At 46.0% G+C, this 21,164-nt stretch overlaps 1 long non-coding RNA gene across 2 annotated transcripts in view; it reads left to right on the top strand.

Moving 5' to 3' along the window:
• LOC134737912 (uncharacterized) overlaps window positions 1-20,841 on the top strand; it is a 30,076-nt gene extending 9,235 nt beyond the window's left edge. Inside the window, exon 2 of one of the 2 annotated variants that reach the window (XR_010123329.1) lies at window positions 20,310-20,841. This is a non-coding gene — a long non-coding RNA (uncharacterized LOC134737912). Of the gene's footprint in view, window positions 1-19,711 lie in introns of both variants that reach the window. The other variant, XR_010123330.1, reaches the window with a different exon arrangement.
• The last annotated feature ends 323 nt before the right edge of the window (window positions 20,842-21,164 follow it).

The following is a 21,164-nucleotide window of genomic DNA, read 5'->3' as shown; positions in this document are numbered from 1 at the left end:
CAGAAGAAAAACATCATGAAATTGCATATCAGAAATGAAATTTTGTATTCTAAGCACAACGTGAGAAAGCAGCAAGAATCTATGGGAAAAGCTGTTCTTGTTCACAGCTGCTGGAGTTATGAGCAATAATAGCCTTCACGTAGCTCTCAAGGATCCAAGCAGTCTGAATAATTAAACCTGGGTCCCCACACGGCCCGGCATTTCTCTACATGCAGGCACCATTTCTGGGTCAAACGTGAGACAGCCCTGCTGGAGAAACCCAGAGAATGACTTGGCTGCCCTCTCTGCAGGTGTCTGGAACCAAGTGGCGGTTCGGAACCTGTGCTGTAGGCTGCAGTGGTCCTCACTGTGGCCTCTGAGCAGCATCCATAATGCTCTGCCTCCTCACTTTCTCATCACGGCCAGTGGCACCAGAACATAGTAGAGCACTTAGTTCATGCTAGTCACTTCCTAGGGTGACGAAATTGACATTCGAGTCTCCCAAAAATGACCTTAACTTGTGAAAAGAAAGTAAATTCTGCATCTCTGATCCCCACTTGTGAACCTGGGTGTCTGGCGCCTTGGGGAGGACTCAGGGCGCATAAGCGGCCTCTTCTGAGGAAGTCACGGGATGCCAGGCTGCCTGGGTCATCAGTGTGGAAACAACTGGCCAGGAGGCCTGACCCTCAGGCACTGGGCACGCCCCTGTCTGACCAGAAATGCATCTCAAATGCTGCCCCAAATAGGAAAACCCTGTTCCTCAGTGGGAAGAACACGCACATCAGCTGGCAGGCAATTCTGGGCAAGGCTCCAGGGCACTTCTCCTGGAACCTGGCAGCCTGCATAACGAGATGCAATCTCTTTGTGTCAGGCCACAGAACCTCTTCTCTGTCAGAGTAAGATGGATCATTGTTCTAACAACCGAAAAATGGTCATTTATAGACTACAGAGTCAAAGAGGGACAAAGTTCTTTCATTCCTAATGCTACCCCAAACTCAAGAACGTTAAAAATAAACTGAAGAAAAGTGCTTATGCAAACATAAATAAAAATATCAAGAGAAAGTCCACGTAGGATCCTATAAGGCCAGTAAATAGCAACTGTGCACCAATCCAACCAACGGCCAGGCGGATCCTAGATTGTGACTGAGGACCAAGCAGGCAGCTTCTTCTACACTCATGCCAAATGAGTGGGGATGAGAAAGCAAGGGTGGGCCCGTGAAAGCCTCGACCCCAGCACTGCTCAGCCCCTTCTCCAGAGCAGCTCTCTTCCCACTTTGTCTTGTTGTTTCAGATTATATGTTAGTAGTGGCAAACCTTTACAGGATTATGAACACAAAATGCCACTGGTCTCCTGAAGATACAGCAGCAAAATGAGACATCCACAAATATGACTTAAATTGAGAATATGTGCATGTATATGTAAGTAAGCATATGATTGGCTTCTTTTTTCTTTTCTTTTTTTGAGACAGAGTCTCACTCTGTTGCCCAGGCTGGAGTGCAATGGCATGAATCTTGGCTCACTGCAACCTCTGCCTCCTGGGTTCAAGCAATTCTCCTGCCTCAGCCTCCCAAGTAGCTGGGACTACAGGTATGTGCCACCACGCCCAGCTAATTTTTTCGTATTTTTAGTAGAGACAGGTTTTCACCATGTTGGCCAGGCTGGTCTTGAACTCCTGACCTCAGGTGATCCACCCGCCTCAGCCTTCCAAACTGCTGGGATTACAGGCTTGAGCCACCACGCCTGGCCATAATTGGCTTCTTAGACCTTCAAGGCAAATAGCAATGTAAGTTCTCAGTTGTTATATTTAACTAATAAAAAAAATGAATGCAGGGTTATTATCCAAATAAAAGCATGTGGCTCCATCATTAGCTAGAGTTTTGCTCTATTAATTTTAGACATGGAGAGAAAGCCTGGCTGGCTGTGGGGTCAGGGCTCTTCAGAAATGCCTGCTTCTCTCTCTGCCTAGAACCATTTCTCCATCTCATCAAATGCTCTCTCTTTCCTCTCGCTTTGCTCTGTTACTTTATTTTATGCTGCTATAATTTAACATTGCAGGTTTTGTTTTTCATCCTTAACAAATTATACCAGCTTTATCCAAAGCGGAGCATGACTTTTTAAAAGAGATTCCATTGGCCGTTATATCATTGCTGTATGTTCTAGCGCAATAAAACAAAACACTATTTGTTGCCACAGAAACAGGCCTGATTCACACTCCCTCGACCCTGATTCTGTGTAGGATCACCCTCTTCTCCTGTGCAGCTCACTCAGCAGAGGAAGGGCTGTGATTTTCACACCAGGGGCCTTAGCTTTCCCCATGAAAATGCTGTGTGACACTAAGTCCTGTACAGATTCTATGTCTGATACTTCTAACCCAATTTCTTCCTAAATAGGACTGTGGTCTTTGGATGGGGTCCAGCTATGATTTCTTTCCATCCCACTCCTCATACGAGCTGCCATGCTCCCCTTTGATGAGGTTGCAGGCAGTTCTTCTGAGTGCTCTCTGGACCCTCCAGTGCACTGGCTACGGCGTGGCCTGCTTCCTCCTCTTTCCCACTGGACCTTCTGGGACCAAGTTGCAGGACATTAGGACAGGCCCACGGTTTCCTCCGGGTGATTTCACAGGGATGTTTAAAGGTTTTCCCCAGGCAATGGGTACTTAGCATGAGCTGTATTCTCATCTCATCTATTTGCAGAGAACCCACCCAGGCAAGGCCAGGGCATCCCAGCCCAGGTAGGGCCAACCCCATCAGGGTTGGCATCTGCTGTTTCTGATGATGGCCTGAGGAAGGTCCAGCCTCACAGTGCTCCCTTGGATGAGCCCTGGGTGGGATGCCCACATCCTCCAGACATCAGGGGGCCAGCCCTGCCCTGCCCATGAACCACTTCCATCCAGCAAGCAGACTGGGACCCTGTGTTCCCAGTTGTTTTAAGAGATGTGCCTTAGCATTTAAACTAGAATATTTGAAAGGGGCTTGATCATAAATTGGAATTTTCTTTTTGTGGTGGGGATGATCTTACTTATTCAATGTTTTTTAAAGGGACTAATGGCCTCAAAAGGTATCCATGGCACAGAGAGAGAACTACTGACAACAGCAAACAAGTTGGTGGTGGCACATGTGGCACACGCCACACACAACCCACACGCCACACACAGCACACACACGCCACACATGCCACACACACCCCAGATATACTGATGATTTTTAGACACTGCCCGGTTTATGGCTCCTGCCTATGTCCTCCAGTGATTCTGTCATATAAAATAACAGGCTCCTTGTTATGCTTTTCCATAGCTGAATTTTTTTTTTTTTTTTGAGATGGAGTTTTGCTCTTGTTGCCCAGGCCGGAGTGCAGTGGCATGATCTCGGCTCACTGCAACCTCTGCCTCCCGGGTTCAAGTGATTCTCCTGCCTCAGCCTCCTGAGTAGCTGGGATTACAAGCAAGCACCACTACACTTGGGTAAGTTTTGGCATTTTTAGTAAAGACAGGGTTTTGCCATGTTGTCCAGGCTGGTCTCAAACTCCTGACCTCAGGTGATCCACCCACCTCGGCCTCCCAAAGGGCTGGTATTACAGGCATAAGCCATCATGCCCAGCCCATAGCTGAAATTTTTGATTTTTAAAATTGCAACAAAAGGGTGAAATATGACCAGTTATTAAAGTCTATGGTTTTCCTTCGCTATAGGAAAAAAATATGTAACACCCAAACTCAGCTAACTCTGTTGCAGCATTGAGGCTGTGATAACACATTTCGCGTATTTTAAAATATTTCTTTACAGAAAATGAAAGTCAGCTAGAAGATAATAAAATATTATTAATTCCAAGTTCTTGAAAGGTTCAAGTTCTGTATTCCAAGGCAGTCAATCCTGGGAACACGTCACAGTGCCCAGCCTACCCCTGAGCCTGCACCAGAGAGAGGGTCCAGTTCCGATGAGCGGAATGGTGGGGCGTGGGCTGGGAGCGGGAGTGAGGACAGAGTGGGAGTTGGTTACAACGAGCAACGTGGGTCCATGTGACTGAGACTCTGTGGGTTCGTGCTTCACTGACATCATCTCAGGCATTTGCTTAAAGGGACTTTATGAGCAGAGGACAGAATTGAAAATAAAATGGCAATTCCCATACCCTCCGTCTGGGGCTTTATTAGACTCTGCTGGTGTGAGAAATCCACTGGACGGCAACATGGGGGCCCCTGGTCACAGAACCCCTCCTCCCCTAATTAACTCTGGCTCTTCTGTTTTCAGCAGCTCTTCTTGATAGCTCACCTTCCATGTGCATCATTTCTGAACTCAAAGGGCAAAGAGAGGGCAAGACGTGACCGCACACATGGAGTCTAACTGGGGCAGGGAAGTCTGGACCTTCCAGAGTCTATCTCAGGGCCATTCTCAGACGTGCTCCACGGGCCACATAGACCCAGGCTGTGCCCACTAATGCTGTCAGACCATCGGTCCCTCTCCCAGTAACAACAGACCCCTCCTGTGAGCCAGCGCCATCTGTCCCTCTCTCTGTTTGATATGGAAAGCAGTGTTGGCTCAGGCACCTACTTTGTGAAAAGCTAGGGCAGACCCCTGGCAAGTTTCTCCTTAAAATAACCCCCAGAGAACCCCCTCTAATCAATTCCGTGTTTTCTGGGCGGTGTTTTGTAGAACTTCCACCCTTTATGGTGCTGCTATTGTTCTCTGAACCACTCCTATTTCATCACTATTATTGTCAACCTGAATAACAAGCAGAAAGAGGCTCTCTGAAATGAAATGGATGCTTATTTGGGAAAAGAGCATTGCAATGGGAATACACATGCCATCGTAAATGATGAGAATATTCAGGGAGGTAAAAAAAAGACAATAATTTTTAAGGAAAAATAAATGAGAGGATTAAATCATTGTTTTGAAATAATTATCTTTGGCTACAGAGATCCATAACAGGAGGAAGCCAGTCTGAGGTTGGACAGGCAGTTGTTGGGCAGGTGTCCTTGCAGAAGTGCTGTTTGTGTGTATAAGGTTGTGATGAGCCAGGTGCAGTGGCTCACGCCTGTAATCCTAACACTTTGGGAGTCCGAGGTGGAAGGATTGCTTGAGCCCAGGAGTTCAAGACGAGCCTGGGGAATATACAGCAACCACATCTCTACAAAAAGTACAAAAATTAGCCAGGCATGGTGGCTGGTGCCTGTAGTCCCAGCTACTCAGGAGGCTGAGGTGGGAGGATGGCTTGAGCCCAGGAAGTGGAAGTTGCAGTGAGCCGAGATTACACCACTGTAGTCCAGCCTAGGCAACAGAGCCAGATCCTGTCTAAAATAAAATAAAATAAAATAAAATGAAATAAAGGTTTTGATGGCCTTGTGTGCAAGACTGTGGTTCTCGTAGAGTCTTTTTAGTTATCAGGTATACAAGTATGAGAACCCTCTCTTCATGGCCTTCCTCCGTTCTATTTGTTAGGGGTTTCTTAACATTAGTGACTTCATTTTGATTCTGACAACTTTCATATTATATAAGACTTTAAGCATATAAAACCTTAAGGTCTTATGTAAGACCACCTGTTTCACTATCTTTATATAATACCTTAAGTATTTCGTATTTTTAACATATGATTTATAATCATTTGGAATGAGGGTTAATGTTCCTAAAATTTACATGTTCATCTTTAAAAGTATTTGTCTTCCAGGGTCATAACCAAATGCTGAGGTAAGAATAATGACCAGAATAACCTTCCTCAGTCCCTCTAACTCTTCTGTTCACAAGCTCGCAAGCTACAGTACTGGAGCTGTAACTCCTCCCCACTGGCCAAATTTACAACATGGGAGTCTGTTATTCAGCAATGAAAAGCTCCCCAGATCCAGGATGCAACAGTCGCTTTCATGCCGTATCTCTGCAGTCAAAGTGCCTTCCCACCCTGTTACCTGCTTTCGTTCCTCAGAGTTGAGCAGGAAATAGCGTGGGTCAAACACGATTTTGTGTAATTCTTTCTCCCAGGTAGGAAATGCTGATACCTAAAGAAAGATATTCAATAGAGTTGCTGTTAGCATCTAATGCTAAGCCTGAAGCTGCGCTGAAATGATCCACGGTTAAAAACAAACAAACAAACAAACAAAAACCAGCATTAAAGTACAATAGATCCAGTGATGTGGTGCAGTGTATGTGTTAGACATGTCAGACGTTCCAAGAAAACCAATACCTAGAACATCAGAAAATTTAATTTCTAGACTCATGACTATTTCTTTCTTGGGTATCTTTCAGGGCTGTGTCCCCTGGTCTGAAACCCCAATTATATCTGTGGAGGCATGGCATTCTGGAATACCCCATTTCAAAAGGAGAAATTATATTCGTAAAAATTTTCAGAACCCCTACAGACCATAACAAAGAGTAATGTCTTGAAAACAGGCTGAGTTTAGTTGATTTGTAATGAAAGTTTAACCTCTTTTAGGTAGGTCATTTTAAAAATATTTTGTTTGCAATAGTTTTAGATGTACTAAAAATTTGCAAGAATATTACAGAAAGTTACCATATACTCATACCTAGTTTCTCATGTTGTTAACATATTAGTAGGCTAGATTTGTCACCACTAACACTGATACATTATTACTAACAATAGTCTGCATTTATTCAGACTTCTTTAGGTTTTACCCAATTTTCTATTTTTGCCCAGGACCCCATCACATTTGGCTGCCATATCTCCTTGGACTCCTCTTGGCTGTGACAGGGTCTCAGACGGCCCTTGCCGTTGATGACCTTGATGGTTTGAGGAGCCCTGGTCAGATGCATTGCAGGATGCTCTTCAGTTGGGATTTGTCTGAGGTTTTCCTCGTAAATAGCCTGGGGTTATGGGTTTTGGGAGGAAGACCACACAGGTAAATGTCATTCTCATCATGTCGTAACAAGGGTACACAAACTGCTGACATGACTCTTCACTGACAGTGGTGGCCGTGGTCGGCTGGCTGAGGTCTCCCCACTGTGAAGTCCCCCTCTTCATGCTGTCCTCTCTGGAAGGATGTCGCCATGCACAGCCCACACTAAGGGGTATGGGTTGTGCTCCACTTCCGAGGAGAAGTAGCTACATGAGTGACTGGGAAATGTCCTGGGGGGGATATTCATCCATGCCTCCACATTACTTATGTACTCAATCTTTTATTTATATTGCTGTGGACTCATGGATATTCAGCCCATGCTCGGGCTGGACTCCAGTCATGAGTGACTGGGAAGTGTTCAGGTGGAGGGGGTGGGAATACTCGTTCATGCCTCCATATTACTTATGTACTCAATCTTTATTTATATTGCTATGGACTCATGGATACTCAGCCCATGCTCGGGCTGGACTCCAGTGTGACTTTGCTGCTTCTCCTGCTCAACTTCTTTGAGGTTGGCCTTGGTGAGCTCCCTCGGCAGGTTCCCGGCTCCTGTGTGCCTCTGACAGGTGCTCATCACTTGGCTTTTCGGGCATTTCCTTAATTTCTGCTACTAAAGATGCTCCAGGCTCATCTTCTGCATGTTCCGCCTTTGCCTTTGAATCAGTAAATTCTCCAAGAAGCCCTGGCTCCTTTACTAGAACGGTGTTAGAAACCAAGATCAGGCACTGGTGTGTTCATTGCTAGTGAGGTGTTGTTGCTTCTAGACTCTCTCAGCTGATAGAGCAAGGGAATGTTTAAGTGTGATCAGTGAGTAGAGGAGCAGAGAGGCGGGGGAAGGCGAGCTCCTTCCTCTGCTGACCAATGCTTAGCCTCATGGGTCCAAATTTAAGAATGACTAACACAAGCCAACCAGGACAAACGTACAGGCTACACAAGCACATGTCACCAAAGAAATTTATCTCTAGCCAGAAAGAAATGGAACAACATCCTGGGAACTCAGGCAACAACCAGACCTCTTAAAATTGAGAACAAACTGAACCAAAAGAGAATAGCTTAAAACTGTTTGATATCCTCCATTAGATGCAAAAAAAAAAAAAAAAGAAAAAATAGAAATCTTTTATACAAAAATAGAAGAGAATAAAGAAACAGCTACCACTCTGAAAGGAAGAAATATAAAGACATAGATGAAGCATGTATTGCATGTTGAATAGCAAATTATGCATCTATTTTGGTGGTGGTACAGAGGGTTTTTACACCACAGAGAATAAATCGGGGATGTATAGGTCACGTCTGGGCAGATTTCTTAGAAAATAAGATGAAGGAAAAGATAAAAATAGTGCAGAGGTGATGGATGACTTCAGAGGACCCTGTGAGGAAACCGTCAGGATGAGAGTGCAGATGTGCAGAATCGTCATCTTAAAGGATGAATCTGCTGAGCACCTCGTGTCTCTCAGCCCTGGCTGTGCATTACAGGCACCTGCGGAACTTTGCAAACCCTGATGCATGCCCGGGGCCCACCTCAGAGTTTCCAGTGCAGTTGGTTTGGGATACAGCCTTCAGTGCACTGCGCGCTTTAGGGCTCTTGGGTGATTCTAAGTTCAGCCAGGGATGTGCTTATCATTCTACTCCTTCTCCTGACTCAAGTCATAGAGTTTTCAGGGACAAATGCTTGATCATTCATAATCAGGGCCTCCGAGCACCATCAAAGGGAATCCATCCATGCCTTGTCCCTCGGCCTTTAGGCTTCCACTTCCTACACAGCAAGGCTTCCCCTCTTAGAAATGCATGTTTCCTAAGGAATCATGGCACAGTGTCCTGCCCCACCTCAAGGCATGCTTCCCTCGCCTGAAACGATTGAGACGCAAGGGCTTTGTTAGATTGATTCATCCTTTGAAGCCTCCAATTTCTGGCTGCCTGCAGCGGTTCCTCTCCCCGAATATTCACAGTCACGTCTGAGGCTCTGGGGCCCAACAGCTCAGAACTGGCTGGAGATGTTCATGTGGGTGGATGAGGATGAGAGTCATCCTTTCTCTTCCACTCTGCATATGCTACTTTGCACAGAATGGCAGGAAGCCTCCTACCCTCAACACAGCCTGCAGAACCCGGACTCCCAGATGGTTTGGGGGTTGCATTGTCCCGGGGTGGTCCCCTGCACCTGACCTGAAGATGCTACTCAGCATTCAGAATAGAAAGCTCTATCTGTAATGGCTCTGTAGGGGAAAAAAATGATGCAAACATTTTTGTTTTCTCTTATTAGACACAAGACAGACTCTGGCAGGGAGTGAATTCTGGAGAAGCATTTGGTGGAAATGTGGTTTCCACCTGTTGAGCTATTTGAGTCTGAGAGATTTATAGCAGTGACTTATTGTGCTCTCTGCAGAAGGCCTCCGAAAGCTCTGCAGGCGGCCTGGCCATCCCAGCAGTCATTTGCATCCTGGCTTTGCATGAAAATAGAATCTGATCTCACAGTCAAGTTTGAAGGAAGCATATTGAATTGCAAATCTTTTCAGCAAATTCTGTTTGAGCAGCACAGCCAATGTGGACATGGCTCAGGCATCCTCAAAGTGAAGCAAGGCTTTCAGGGGAGCAGCAGTGCTGGGGGCCCCAGCTGCTGCCATGTGCTGGAGTCTCTCCTGGGCCCATTTGCTGCCAGTCAGGAACCTGCTAGTGCCTTAGAGCCATGCAAGGTGCTGATGAAAAGCTGCCTGGGCAGTCAGAGTAGAGATGGCAGAGTCCTTCTGTGTCACCTGCTTCAGTCACAGGAGTAATGAAGGGTGTGAATTTTAGTTGATGTTGCTCTAGTAGTGGCTTAATAGAGTTCTCTCAGAGCTACCATCTTGGTTCTTAAAATAGTTCTCCATCTTATTACATTGATTTGGACCTGGTTTTGAGAACAGCAACAACAAAAAAATAGACAATAGACCTGTGCTCTGATGGAAACCCCTGGATTCTTAGCATATTTCATGTCTCTAATGGTTGCTACAGAAATGCTTTGTATCCACCATTCCTCTTTAATTCTTGGGACTCATGGGTGGGAAATCTGTGGTAAAAGATCCATTGTTAATATCCTTTCTTCAAATGGCTCCTGCTAACCCCATTCCCTGCCAGTCTAACAGGCAATTCTATGCACATGGGTCATTCATACAAGATGAGGTAAGAACCTGCTCTGAGAAGGGTCGCTTTCTTTGCATTAATCAATATGTTATTTTGTTATGATGTTAAATTACCTGTATGTTGACCTTGAGGTATAAACTATGGAGTGGTTTATACCTGCTGGAAATGAAACACATAGAGACTCACAAAGTAACACATCTAAATCAAACTTTTTGTGATAAATGAATACAGCAAAATTAATTCGATATTTATGGCTATTACCAGTCTGTTTTGTGCTGGCAGCCACAAGGAAAGAAATGAGATTTATGCTCCACAGAAAAACAGCTGAGTCCCTGTGAAGGCTTGGAGGCAGTGTGTTCTGCTTTCACTGCTTCAGGGGCTTGAACAGGTGCACTGAGGCAAAGAACGTTTCCTGGGAGCCCCACCCTCTCTCCCCAAATCCACAGGGTACCCGCAGGAGGTGGTCAGATTTTTTCAGAGCAAGGTAGTAGCAAATTCACCCAATTTGCCTTCAATCCATTTAGACAAACGTGTCTATAAGTGTTTTATAAACTACTGACTCATTATGTCCTGCAAACAATTCTGTTCCGGTTGACATCAAAGAAATAATGGGTGCTGGAGCTGGTTCACAATGTCCCTTATTCTCTGTGACCTCTCCTGCTTCTCTCAGCCCCGTAGACAGATGCTGCATGTTAGAGAGGAGACACTGAGTGGGGGACGTTCACAGAGGGGCTTACGGTCTCCAAGTGATGGCGCTGGGACCTGCACCTATATGCCATTTCTGCAGATCATGGGGGAAATGCATGTGGACTTTTACTCAATCCTGAGAGCGATGTCGGTGCTCCCACACGGTGAGAACTGGAACTACATTGTGATTCCCCCAGCGGGCATGGGCTGTTTCATTCTTTTCTGACTGCCAGACCCTAATGAAGGCTAGTCCAAAAGTTCTACGCAAATATCCATGTCATGCATTGCTCAGAACCACGTTAAACGTTCTTTTGGTTTGGATTGTTTGCAACGTCCTCCAGTGCATCCGGATAGTTGTCGGAGCTGTTTTATCTCCAGAGAGAGAGAGAGAGAGAGAGAGAGAGAGAGAGAGTGTTATTCCTTTAAGACTGCCCTGACTTCTTGGATAAGAAAGGCTCCCTGGCTAATCAAACCATGTTTAATGCCAGGGAGAGATGCAATACCAGGTGTTAGAGAGAAGGGAGATCCATGGAATTCCTGGCCTATTGCTGGTGGGGTATTAATTAGTACAAACACTTTGGGAAACATTTCAACATCTGCTCCTAAAGTCAACTATCCATATGTTCTATCCACAGACATTCCTCTCTTGGATAAATACTCCAAGGGAATTCTGGCATATGAACAACTAGAGACAGAAGTTGGTTCTTAGCAGCACTGTTTACAATAGCAAAGACTTGGAAGTAAGCCGAATGCCCATCAGTAGTAAAATGGATAAATAAACTCTAGTATAGGCACATGGTGAAATATTTCACAGCAAACACAATGAAAAAATGCAATGACACACTCAATATGGCTTAATAGTAGTAATATTATATTGAGAGAACAATTAAGTCCCAAAAGGTTACTTCCAGGTATGAACAAAAGTTATCTGAAAAGGAATTTAGAGGTAAGAGGCTATTCCAGTGAATAGTTTGCAAACCAGGGAGACACAGCCTTCAGTGTGAAACTAAGGTGTGTTCCAGAGAACAAACAGAGGGTTCAGATTTTATAGCAAAATTCCTGCCCAGGTTTCCAATCAGGTCTCTTTATGTAAATGTAGGATTCGAACTTGCTTAGTCCTGATTATTGACTCAGTTGAGTCCCGATTGGTTGATACAGCTGAGCCTTGTTTTGTCAATACAGATGACATCTGATTGGATGGTTGAGGTGAGCTCTAGAAGTCTCTAATTTAAGTAGAGTTGTGGGTTTTGGAAGACTCAGAGAATGTATGTCTCGGTGGCAAATGGAAGCTTGTCTCAATTTAAAACATAGGCCCAGGTGGCCCCTCAGGACCCATCCTGAAGGACTGGCTCCTTTAGTGCACATTCATTCACACAGGAATATATCATTTTTATAAAGTTAAAAATAATGAAAATAAAGCATATAATTTTAGGAAAATATAATGTATAAATAGGAAAATAAAAAAGAAATGATGAACTTGTGTCCAGGATAACATTTACTTTGGGTGTGGGGGAAGCAAGGAGTGGGTGTGGCCACTGCAGGTTAGAGGTAGATAGTTTTCAGCAAGATTCCAATTTTTATTTTGGTTAATGGATTCAGATACTTATAATATTATAAAAATAACCAAATGAAAACAGAACTTAAGAAAAAAGGCTGCGTATGCTGATAAAAGCTGTCATTGCTGTGGACGGAATGATGGCCCTCTCTCAAATTTACATATTGAAATTTTAACCCTCTAGGTGATGGTATTTGGGGATGAGATGTCTAGAATGATATTGTTTGAAATTTGTCCCTGCCCAAATCTGATGTTGAACTGTGATCCCCAGTGTTGGAGGTGGGGCCTGGTGGGAGGTGTTGGATCATGGGGTGGATCCCTCATGAATGGCTTGGGCCACAGCCTTGGTGATGAGTGAGCTCTGAGTTCGCACAAGATCTGGGTGTGTAAAACTGTGTGGTGCCTCCCCCATCTCTTGCTCCTATTCTCACCACGTGAGATGCCTACTCCCTCTTTGCCTTCTCCCATGAGTAAAAGCTTCCTGAGGCCTCACCAGAAGCTGAGCACATGCAGGTGCCATGCTTCCTGTACAGCCTGCAGAACCATGATACCATGTTTTCTTTATAAATTACCCAATCTCAGGTATTTCTATTTTTTTTTTTTTTGAGGTGGAGTCTTACTCTAATACTCAGGCTGGAGTGCAGAGTGCGATCTCGGCTTACTGCAACCTCCATCTCCCGGGTTCAAGCAATTCTCCTTCCTCAGCCTCCTGAGTAGCTGGGATTACAGTGCTCATGACCACGCCTGGCTAATTTTTGTATTTTTAGTAGAGACGGGGTTTCACCATGTTGTCCAGGCTGTTCTCAAGCTCCTGACCTCAGGTGATCCACTTACCTCGGCCTCCCAAAGTGCTGGGATTACAGCCATAAGCCATCGCACCTGGCCTCAGGTAAACAATTTACCTCGGCCTCCCAAAATGCTGGGATTACAGCCATGAGCCACCGCGCCTGGCCTGGCCTCAGGTATTTCTTTATGGCCACTCAAAAGAGGCTTAACACATAGGAGGTAAGGTTGAATGAGGTCACAAATGTGGGGTCCCAATCCCATTAGACTGGTGGCCTCATAAGAAGAAGAGAGATCTCTCTCCATATGTGTCCACCGAGGAAAGGTCACATGAACCTACAGTGAGAAGGCAGCAGTCTGTGAGCCAGGAGACTGGCCTCCCCAGAACACCTCCTGCTGGCACCCTGACCTGGGACTACCAGCTTCTAGAACTCTGAGAAAAACACTTGTTGTTGAAGCCACCCAGCGCCTGGCATTTTTTGTGGCAGCTGGAGCTCGGTGTCTATTCCCAGGACAGCAAGGATGAGGCAAAAGGGAAGAAATGCAAATGAAAGATGATTTGTTACCAAGCTGGCCTTAGCTAGACTGGAAATACAGCTGGCCTCTGTCTCTCTGCTTCTTCCTTATTGTCCAGTTTCCCCATTGGTCAAAGTTCTTCCTATAGGATGCTGATGCCCCTGAACTTCTCCGGGAAGCACTGGGTGGCTTCAACAATGAATGTTTCTTTTCTCAGCGTGCTAGAAGCTGGTAGCCCCAGGTTAGGATGCCAGTGAGATGCCCTCAGGTAAGGCCAGTCTTCTGCCCAACCCTCTTCGTACAAAGCACCTACTAGGAAAGCCAGAGCCTCATGCCCTGGGCACAGTGCTTCATCTGGGTCTGGATATAGTGGGGACAGCTGGATTCTGGGCGACTCCCACCACAGCAGAGGCTGCATGGAGCTGCAGAGGTGCATCTGTGGTTGAATGTAGGTATAGAGAGATTCCTTAGCATCCCTTATGTCATGCAGCTAGTATGTGACGGAGCCGGGATTTGAACCCAGTCAGGCTGGCTCAAGAATCTGTGACCCTAACCACTACCCTACTATGCCCCTGAGTTAAAAATTAGAGGGTCACTCTCTTGGGAAAGCTGAGAGTGGAGCCAGTGAGGTGTGAGGGCCTCGTCTAGGAAGACCGATGGCCCTTTCCCTGCTTCCTGGACATAAAGACCTAACACTAGGGTTTTGTTTGTCAGTGTAATGCTTTTATTTGGTTTGGCCTCTTTGCTTTGATTCCCTAACGCTTGACGTATATACTTTCTTAGCAATCACAAAAATGCACCACAATGATACGTTTTGTCTGTTTTTCCCGAAGACTGGGCTCTGTGGATCCATTTTATGTGCACAGTGATGTGCACACTTGTGCATAAGAAATGGATAAACAAGTTTCTGGATGAGATTTGGGATGCCTTCTGGAGCCGCAGGGAGCAAATGGCAGTGACAGTTTCAGTGCGTGGATGACAGTACGGGAGGGTCACCTGCAGCTGTGTGAGATGAGACTCAGCACCGTGACATCCAGGGAAACAGGGAGAGCCACAGGGAGAGCCGCAGGCTGACGCTTTCATTTCTATAATGTTGCAGACTAGAGGTTCCAGACAATCCACCCATTCAATGCGACTAAACGTGTTGGACACGATATTAATAAACAAATCTTATACATGGCGTCACATTGGCAAGAAGTAGAGAAAGTCCTCAGGCCAATACCAAGGGAAAGAGCAAACTAGAGAATCACCCAGCTCTGAAACCACAGCTGTGCTGATGGCCCGTGCCAGCACTGGTGACCTTGAGCCTGGAGAACAGCAGACAAAACCCAGGCCCCACCTGGAGGAGGCATTGGAGAGGAGCCTCTTCCATGAAGCCAGAGACCGAAAGGACTATCCTATCAGTAAAATAACTAGAAAAAGCAATCCACCCTTACAGGAAGGAGCACAAGAAACCCCACCCTGGCTGGGGGGATGTGGGGAATCTCCTCTGAGATTTTGTAACCACCTTGTTAGCTACACACAAGTTGTTGACCTGAATTTACACTTACATAACATAGATGGTCCAAAAAACCTCAAGTTACTATTGAAAGGTAGTCGTAGGTTATGGTGTCCCCAGGTGCTTGTCAAAATCTAAAGTGAGTGGTCTGGAAGAAAGCCCCTTCAGTGCAGACCTCTGTGTCGTCACAGATAGGGCTCCATCAGACATGTGCCTGTGATACAAAAATTAAGCTAAATAAATCTAAAGTACAGTCTGCAGGAGGAAACAAGACACATCACAAACATAAAAAAACAAGAGAATTGGATTTGCAAAGCTTGCGTATACTGGAATTATCAAGAACAGAACGTAAAACTTAATGTTTTATATGTTTACAGTGTAAAAAAGGGAGGGAAGTATTGAATATCTGAGTAAGAAATTATTAACATGTCAAAATGACTAGGCACATCCTCACCAACACTTGCCACATTTTATTCTGTCATAATCGTCCTCTGACAGATGTGAGGTGGTGTATTAGGGTTGTCTAGAGGGAAAGTTCTAATAGGACAGATGTATATGTGAAGTCTGTTAAGGAATATTGGCTCACACAATCACAAGGTGAAGATAGGCTGTCTGCAAGCTGAGGAGCAAAGAAGCCAGTTGGAGCCCCAAAACCTCAAAATTAGGGAAGCCTTTAGTCTATGGACAAAGGCTCAAGAGCCCCTGGCGGATGACTGGTGTAAATCCAAGCGTCCAAAAGCTGAAGAACGTGGAGTCTGATGTTTGAGGGCAGGAAGCATCCAGCAATGGGAGAAAGACAAAGCAAGTCTGGTCTTCCATCTTCTTCTGCCTGCTTTATTCTAGCCTCGCTGGCAGCTGATTAGATGGTGCCCATCCAGATTGAGGGTGGGTCTCCTTCTCCCAGTCCACTGACTCAAATGTTAATCTCCTCTGGCAACACGCTCACAGACACACCCAGGAACAATACTTTGCATCCTTCAATCCAATCAAGTTGACTCTCAACATTAACCATCACAGGTGGTGTACCAGTGTGTGATTTGCATTTCTCCAGTGACTCCTGATGTTAAGTACCTTTTCCTGCACCTGTTGGCCACTGCTATGTCCTCGCTGCAGAAATATTTATTTAGGTCTTGTGTCCATTTATTAATTGAGTTACTTTTGTTGGTTTGTTTGCTATTCAGTTGTATGAGTTCCTCGTATATTTTGAATACTCATCTCATTAGATATACAGTTCACAAATGTTTTCTCCCATCACATAGGTTGCCTTTTCATTTCATTGATTGTTTCTTTTGCTGTGTAAAAGCTTTCAGTTTGATGCAGTCCGACTTGTTTATTTTTGCTTTTGTTGATCTGTGCTTTTGGGGTCATATCCAAAAAATCATTGCCAAGACCAATGTCAAGAAGCTTTTTTCCTGTTTGCTTCTAGGAGTTTTACGGTTTAAGTCTCACATTTAAGTCTTTAATCCTCTGAGTTGATCTTTGTGTGTGGTATAAGATCTGGGTCAGTTTTATTCTAATGCATATGGATATCCACTTTTCCCAACACTGTTTATTGAAGAGATCATCCTTTTCCCATTTTGATTTTTTGGTGCCTTTACTGAAAATTAGTTGACCATGTGTCCATGTGTTTATTTCTGCATAGCTATTCTGTTCCATTGATGTATGTATATGTCTGTTTTTATGCCAGTACCACACTGCATCACTGAAGCTTTGTCATACAGTTAGAAATCAGGAAACAGGATGCCTCCCTCTCTGTTGCTCTTGCTCAAGATTGCTTTGGCTATCCGGGGAGCTGCAGAGGGTGCACCAGAGGGAGCCCACGCCTGCAGGCACCCGAGCTCCCAGCACAGGAAGCACGCTCTATCCAAGGCACCTCACCATGTTGACTTGCCCACCTTGAGAATGTAGCTGGATTATCTTCTCTAATAAAACAGGAATGGTTACAAGGTATCCTGAAGCATGACATGAGTCCCTGTGCCCCTCCATTAGACAAAAATGTTCTGAACTCAGACTCTTCTGTTTTGCTTTTGCACCAGTTATTAATGTTACGAAGAATGAAGTAGGCTTGATATTCTAAGAGTTAGTAAACTTCAAAGACAGTCTTTCTTTTCTTCCTTTTAAGAGAATTGTCAGTGGTAAGTAAGAAAATTTGACATCATAATAATCTCTCCCAGACCATCAATAGCAACTCAGAAAGGATTTTTTTTTTTTTTTTTTTTTTTTTTTTTTTTTAGATTCATGTGATTAGAAATAGTCTTCTTCAGTTTTCTGGCCCCTGAAGTGGTGTGTCCAACCCTCAGGATTACATGTTGCAGAAACAAAACCTCTTTTTCATTCAACCAGGAGGAGCTAATCATCTTTAATTATTTTCGAAATTAATTTTCTCCCTGGAAATCTTATTTATTTCTTCACATATCAAGCTGTCAATACAAGTGATTTGGAAACTAGAGGATTCAGTGAGTCTTAGCTTGGGGGAAATGAGAAATGGAATTATGTGAATATAGAATGATTTTTGCATTTGAGTCAGAAAGCCACATTGGTATTTCAAATCAAAGGTGGATGAATTTCTGGGAAATCTTTCTCTAGTCAGAAGTGATGTTTTTCTCTTTAACCAGTAAGATACTATCTATATGGGCTTTATATATTTGAGGATACAGTTTTTCATAACATAAGGATAACACTAGTTAATATTTTATAGGGTGGTTATTGAGATTAAATAAGCTAATGTCAATGTGCAAATTTTAATTCTAAGTATCTGGTGATATTTATAAACCTATTTATTCTGAAATTTTTCAACTTGATTGTTTTAATATCCAAAACTTGAGCTAATGAAGTCCTTTATTTGAATCACATCTGCCTTCATATTGCCATTGGTTCTGGCTTGCTTGCCTTTTGAGAACACCTGCCGGGAGGCCTCCTGGGAGGCAGACAGGAAGACCTTGCCTTTTGAGGCGGTGGATGGCCCTCCGAGGGAGGAGCCGCCTTCCCACACAGTGGGTCTTGGCCACCAGAGCAGCCTGAGGAAAGTGATGTGGCAGAACCACACACCCGGAACCACACACCCGGTCAATACAAGTGAGGGATATCCGGGGAGTGGGGGGTATCTGGAAGGTAACGAGGACCAGAGACCTGGGGTCCATGCTCCCAGGACCCGGGGCCAGCAGAATGCAGAGAGCTAGCTCACCACGGAGATGAGAGGTAGCATAAAAATACCAGGTAGTTACCCCACAGGGCCACGGCCCACTGAGGACCTGCACTGGGGGTTCTACAGGCCCAGCAGCCCCCAGCACCAAGCTTCTGCTGGCCAGAAGACTGAGGGGAGAGGCCTGATGCTCTCTAGCAAGTTGGCCAACCAGACAGGACTTGGAAGGGAGTCAGGACGAGGAGCACCCCAGAGCCCTCGGGGTGAGGACAGCCTGCCATGGCTCACCTCTGCCATTGGTGGGTCAGAAGGTGGGGGGCTGTGAACAACTCTGTGTTTGTTTGTATTTGCAATCTTTTGTCTACCACTTTGCAAGGGCTTGAGAAAGGCCCAAACTCACCATGAATGGATGAGTGGAAACAGCCCAGTGTCCGGGGAGGCTGGGCTGGCTGTAGGGCTTTGGTGGGAGGAGTCAAGGATGGATGAATGGCATGAGGCTGTAAGTCAGGTGCTGAAGACTCCGATCCCCCACCTGAGGGCCCCATACAGAGCTCATCCCAAGGCTGGAGGGCCCAGACTTCCTGCTTGGAGCTCCTGCTCTGTGGTCCTGAGGTCCTGAGTCTGGGGCTGACCTTGAGCTGGGGCCACTCAGAGATTCCTGGGCCTGCACCCTTTTCCCCAGACTCACTGCCCAGCTCCCCAGTTCCCTGCATCATCCACATATCATGGGTTACCGGGTCCTTCTCAAGTGTTGCTCCATAAAATAGCGCGGAAGACCCCTGTGGTGCCTCTTTGTGGACCTGCCTGGGTCGAGGACAGCAGGACAGCAGCACAGCAGCCTGCTAGGTCTCCAGTCTGTGGAAGCCACGTGCGAGGGGCCCTGCAGCAGCCAGAGGGTGGTCCAACTGAAGAACAGGATCCAGAAACTTGTTCATGAGGAGTGAGGTTTAGGAGCAGAATTCTTTTCCCTGGGCAGGGCAGGGGCCACTGCTATGAGTAGGAAAAGGAGAAGCTGGGAGCTGACCCAAGAGCCAGCCAGGCCCTGGAAGCAGGTGCAAGGCGGGAGTGGCCACCAACCCAGAGCCCGAGAGCCCTGAAACTAGAGGTGAGGTCGGATGTCAGACGTCAGAGCAGGGTGACGATGCTGGCCTTGTGAGGCTACCCAGCCTCTGCTTCCACCTCTCCACACAGCAAAGACCCCACTCAATGCCCCTGTGAGACTCCAAATTCAGGTTCAGTGTGACGTGCTTCCTTGACAATAGAAACAGGCCTGACTGCAAGTTCTCTCTAGACACTGCCCCCACAGAAGGGCCCCCTCGCCAAACAGTCCCCTTTATCAAACAGCTAAGGCAGCTCCCACTGATCACTGAGCAGTGGGTTTCAGGTCCCTGACAGCCCGTGGAGTCATTCAGACGAACCAGTCACACCCTCCTGCAGGAAGCAAGGGCACCTTGCCCTCTTGGGACCACCCAGACTGCCCCACAGCCCTGCCAGCTCACTGCTCCGAATGCATCCCCCTGTGACCCCATGTGGCGTGGTGTCCTCCTCCCCGGATGTGAGTGCATTTGGCTGATTAACCCGCATCATCTCATTGGTCCTAGGTCAGGTGCTGCATGATCCTCCATAACCCTGGGGCAGATGTTTCTTCCTCACCAAAGGGGTGAAGGGGCATTCAAGCCCTCCCTGCTGTGGCTCCCCAGCCCTCTCCGTGGCAAGGCTGCCCCAAGACAGCAGGAAAAGAAGCAGCTTACGCCCAGCACAGTGGAAAGTGGCCATCGTTCTTTTCCTGCCTCGCTGTCTAGTTGGATAAATGGGCTCTTGTCACATTCCCCAGCCTTGCACACATTTTTCATTCTCATTCTGGAGACTGGGCCTCATTTATTTCCCCAGCTGGGTTCTCTGCCTGGACAAATGGGCCCAGAGCTGAAGTGCCTCCACCATCAGCCTCCATCTATAACTGCCACCCGTGCCTGAGGCTTGTGCCTTGAGTCCCAGCCTGAGGCTGAGGCAGGCTGCTTGCCCACATGCCTGCCAGGTGGCCTGCCTGACTGGCCCTCTGCCTGGGTGATACCTGCCCCTGGAATCCGAGATGTCAGACTCTACTCACGTTGAGGCTTCTTGCGGTTGGTTGGTGTATGGGGCTGGCTCTAACCTGCCATCTTCCATGCTGACCTCTGGAATCCATGCTTCCTCCACCAGGACGCCATTCACCTGGGGTGCCAGCATCTTCTCAGGTCCAAGACCCGGACAGCGCACTCCACCCACACGGATGTAATTCCCAGCTCTGCCTGCATTTCAGGGTGCTGCTCCCCAGCCGCCCGCCTCCTGTGACTCACGTTCCCTGTTATTGCTGCAAGGTGAATCTGGAGTCTGGGAGCCCACACAGAGCCTTGCAGTTCTCAGCAGCTCTTAGAGTCACCGTCCACAGAGTGGCCATTATGGAGTGGCAATGAGTGAGACGTCAGTGACCTCCCTCAGCGGAAGGGGATATTTTAATCCACTTTATTCCAAAAGCAAATGATGCAACTCAGAGTTTTCTTCTTTCTTCAGTTTTGTATACAAAAATATATAAAATGTAATGTTTATATTTCCAATTATATAATCACTTAAATTATGTTAATTGATCCTGCAAATAATTTTATGAATGTAGCAATTACTTTATGCAAAACTGTCAGGAAATATTCTAAGATTATGTTGATGTTAAAATATTTATAAATAGTACAAATGAGCACATGAGGCTTTTTGGAGTTCATAATTTGCAAATGACGAGGGATATGGCCACGAATATGTGTTTCTTATTTTATTCTAAGGCTTTCACAGTCCAGTCTCTAACAAAAGAGCATTTGAACAGGGACTCACTTACCCTTGTGTCCAGATGGCACAGTGTTAAAGAATGCCCGGTAGCAGGGTGCGGTTTCTTGGATGGAAAGTCATGGAAAGTTTCTTTGTGTCATTTAAGGAAAATGGAAATTCATAGAAGAGATTCTGGCACTCACTGCATAGGAGACACACTGGCCCACCTGCCCCACATAGGGTAGGAGCAAGAAGGGGGCT

Source organism: Pongo pygmaeus, chromosome 13 (assembly GCF_028885625.2).
Source record: "Pongo pygmaeus isolate AG05252 chromosome 13, NHGRI_mPonPyg2-v2.0_pri, whole genome shotgun sequence".
Lineage (NCBI taxonomy): Eukaryota > Metazoa > Chordata > Mammalia > Primates > Hominidae > Pongo > Pongo pygmaeus.
Note: the sequence above shows the minus strand (reverse complement) of the source record. Positions and strands in the feature narration are given on the sequence as shown.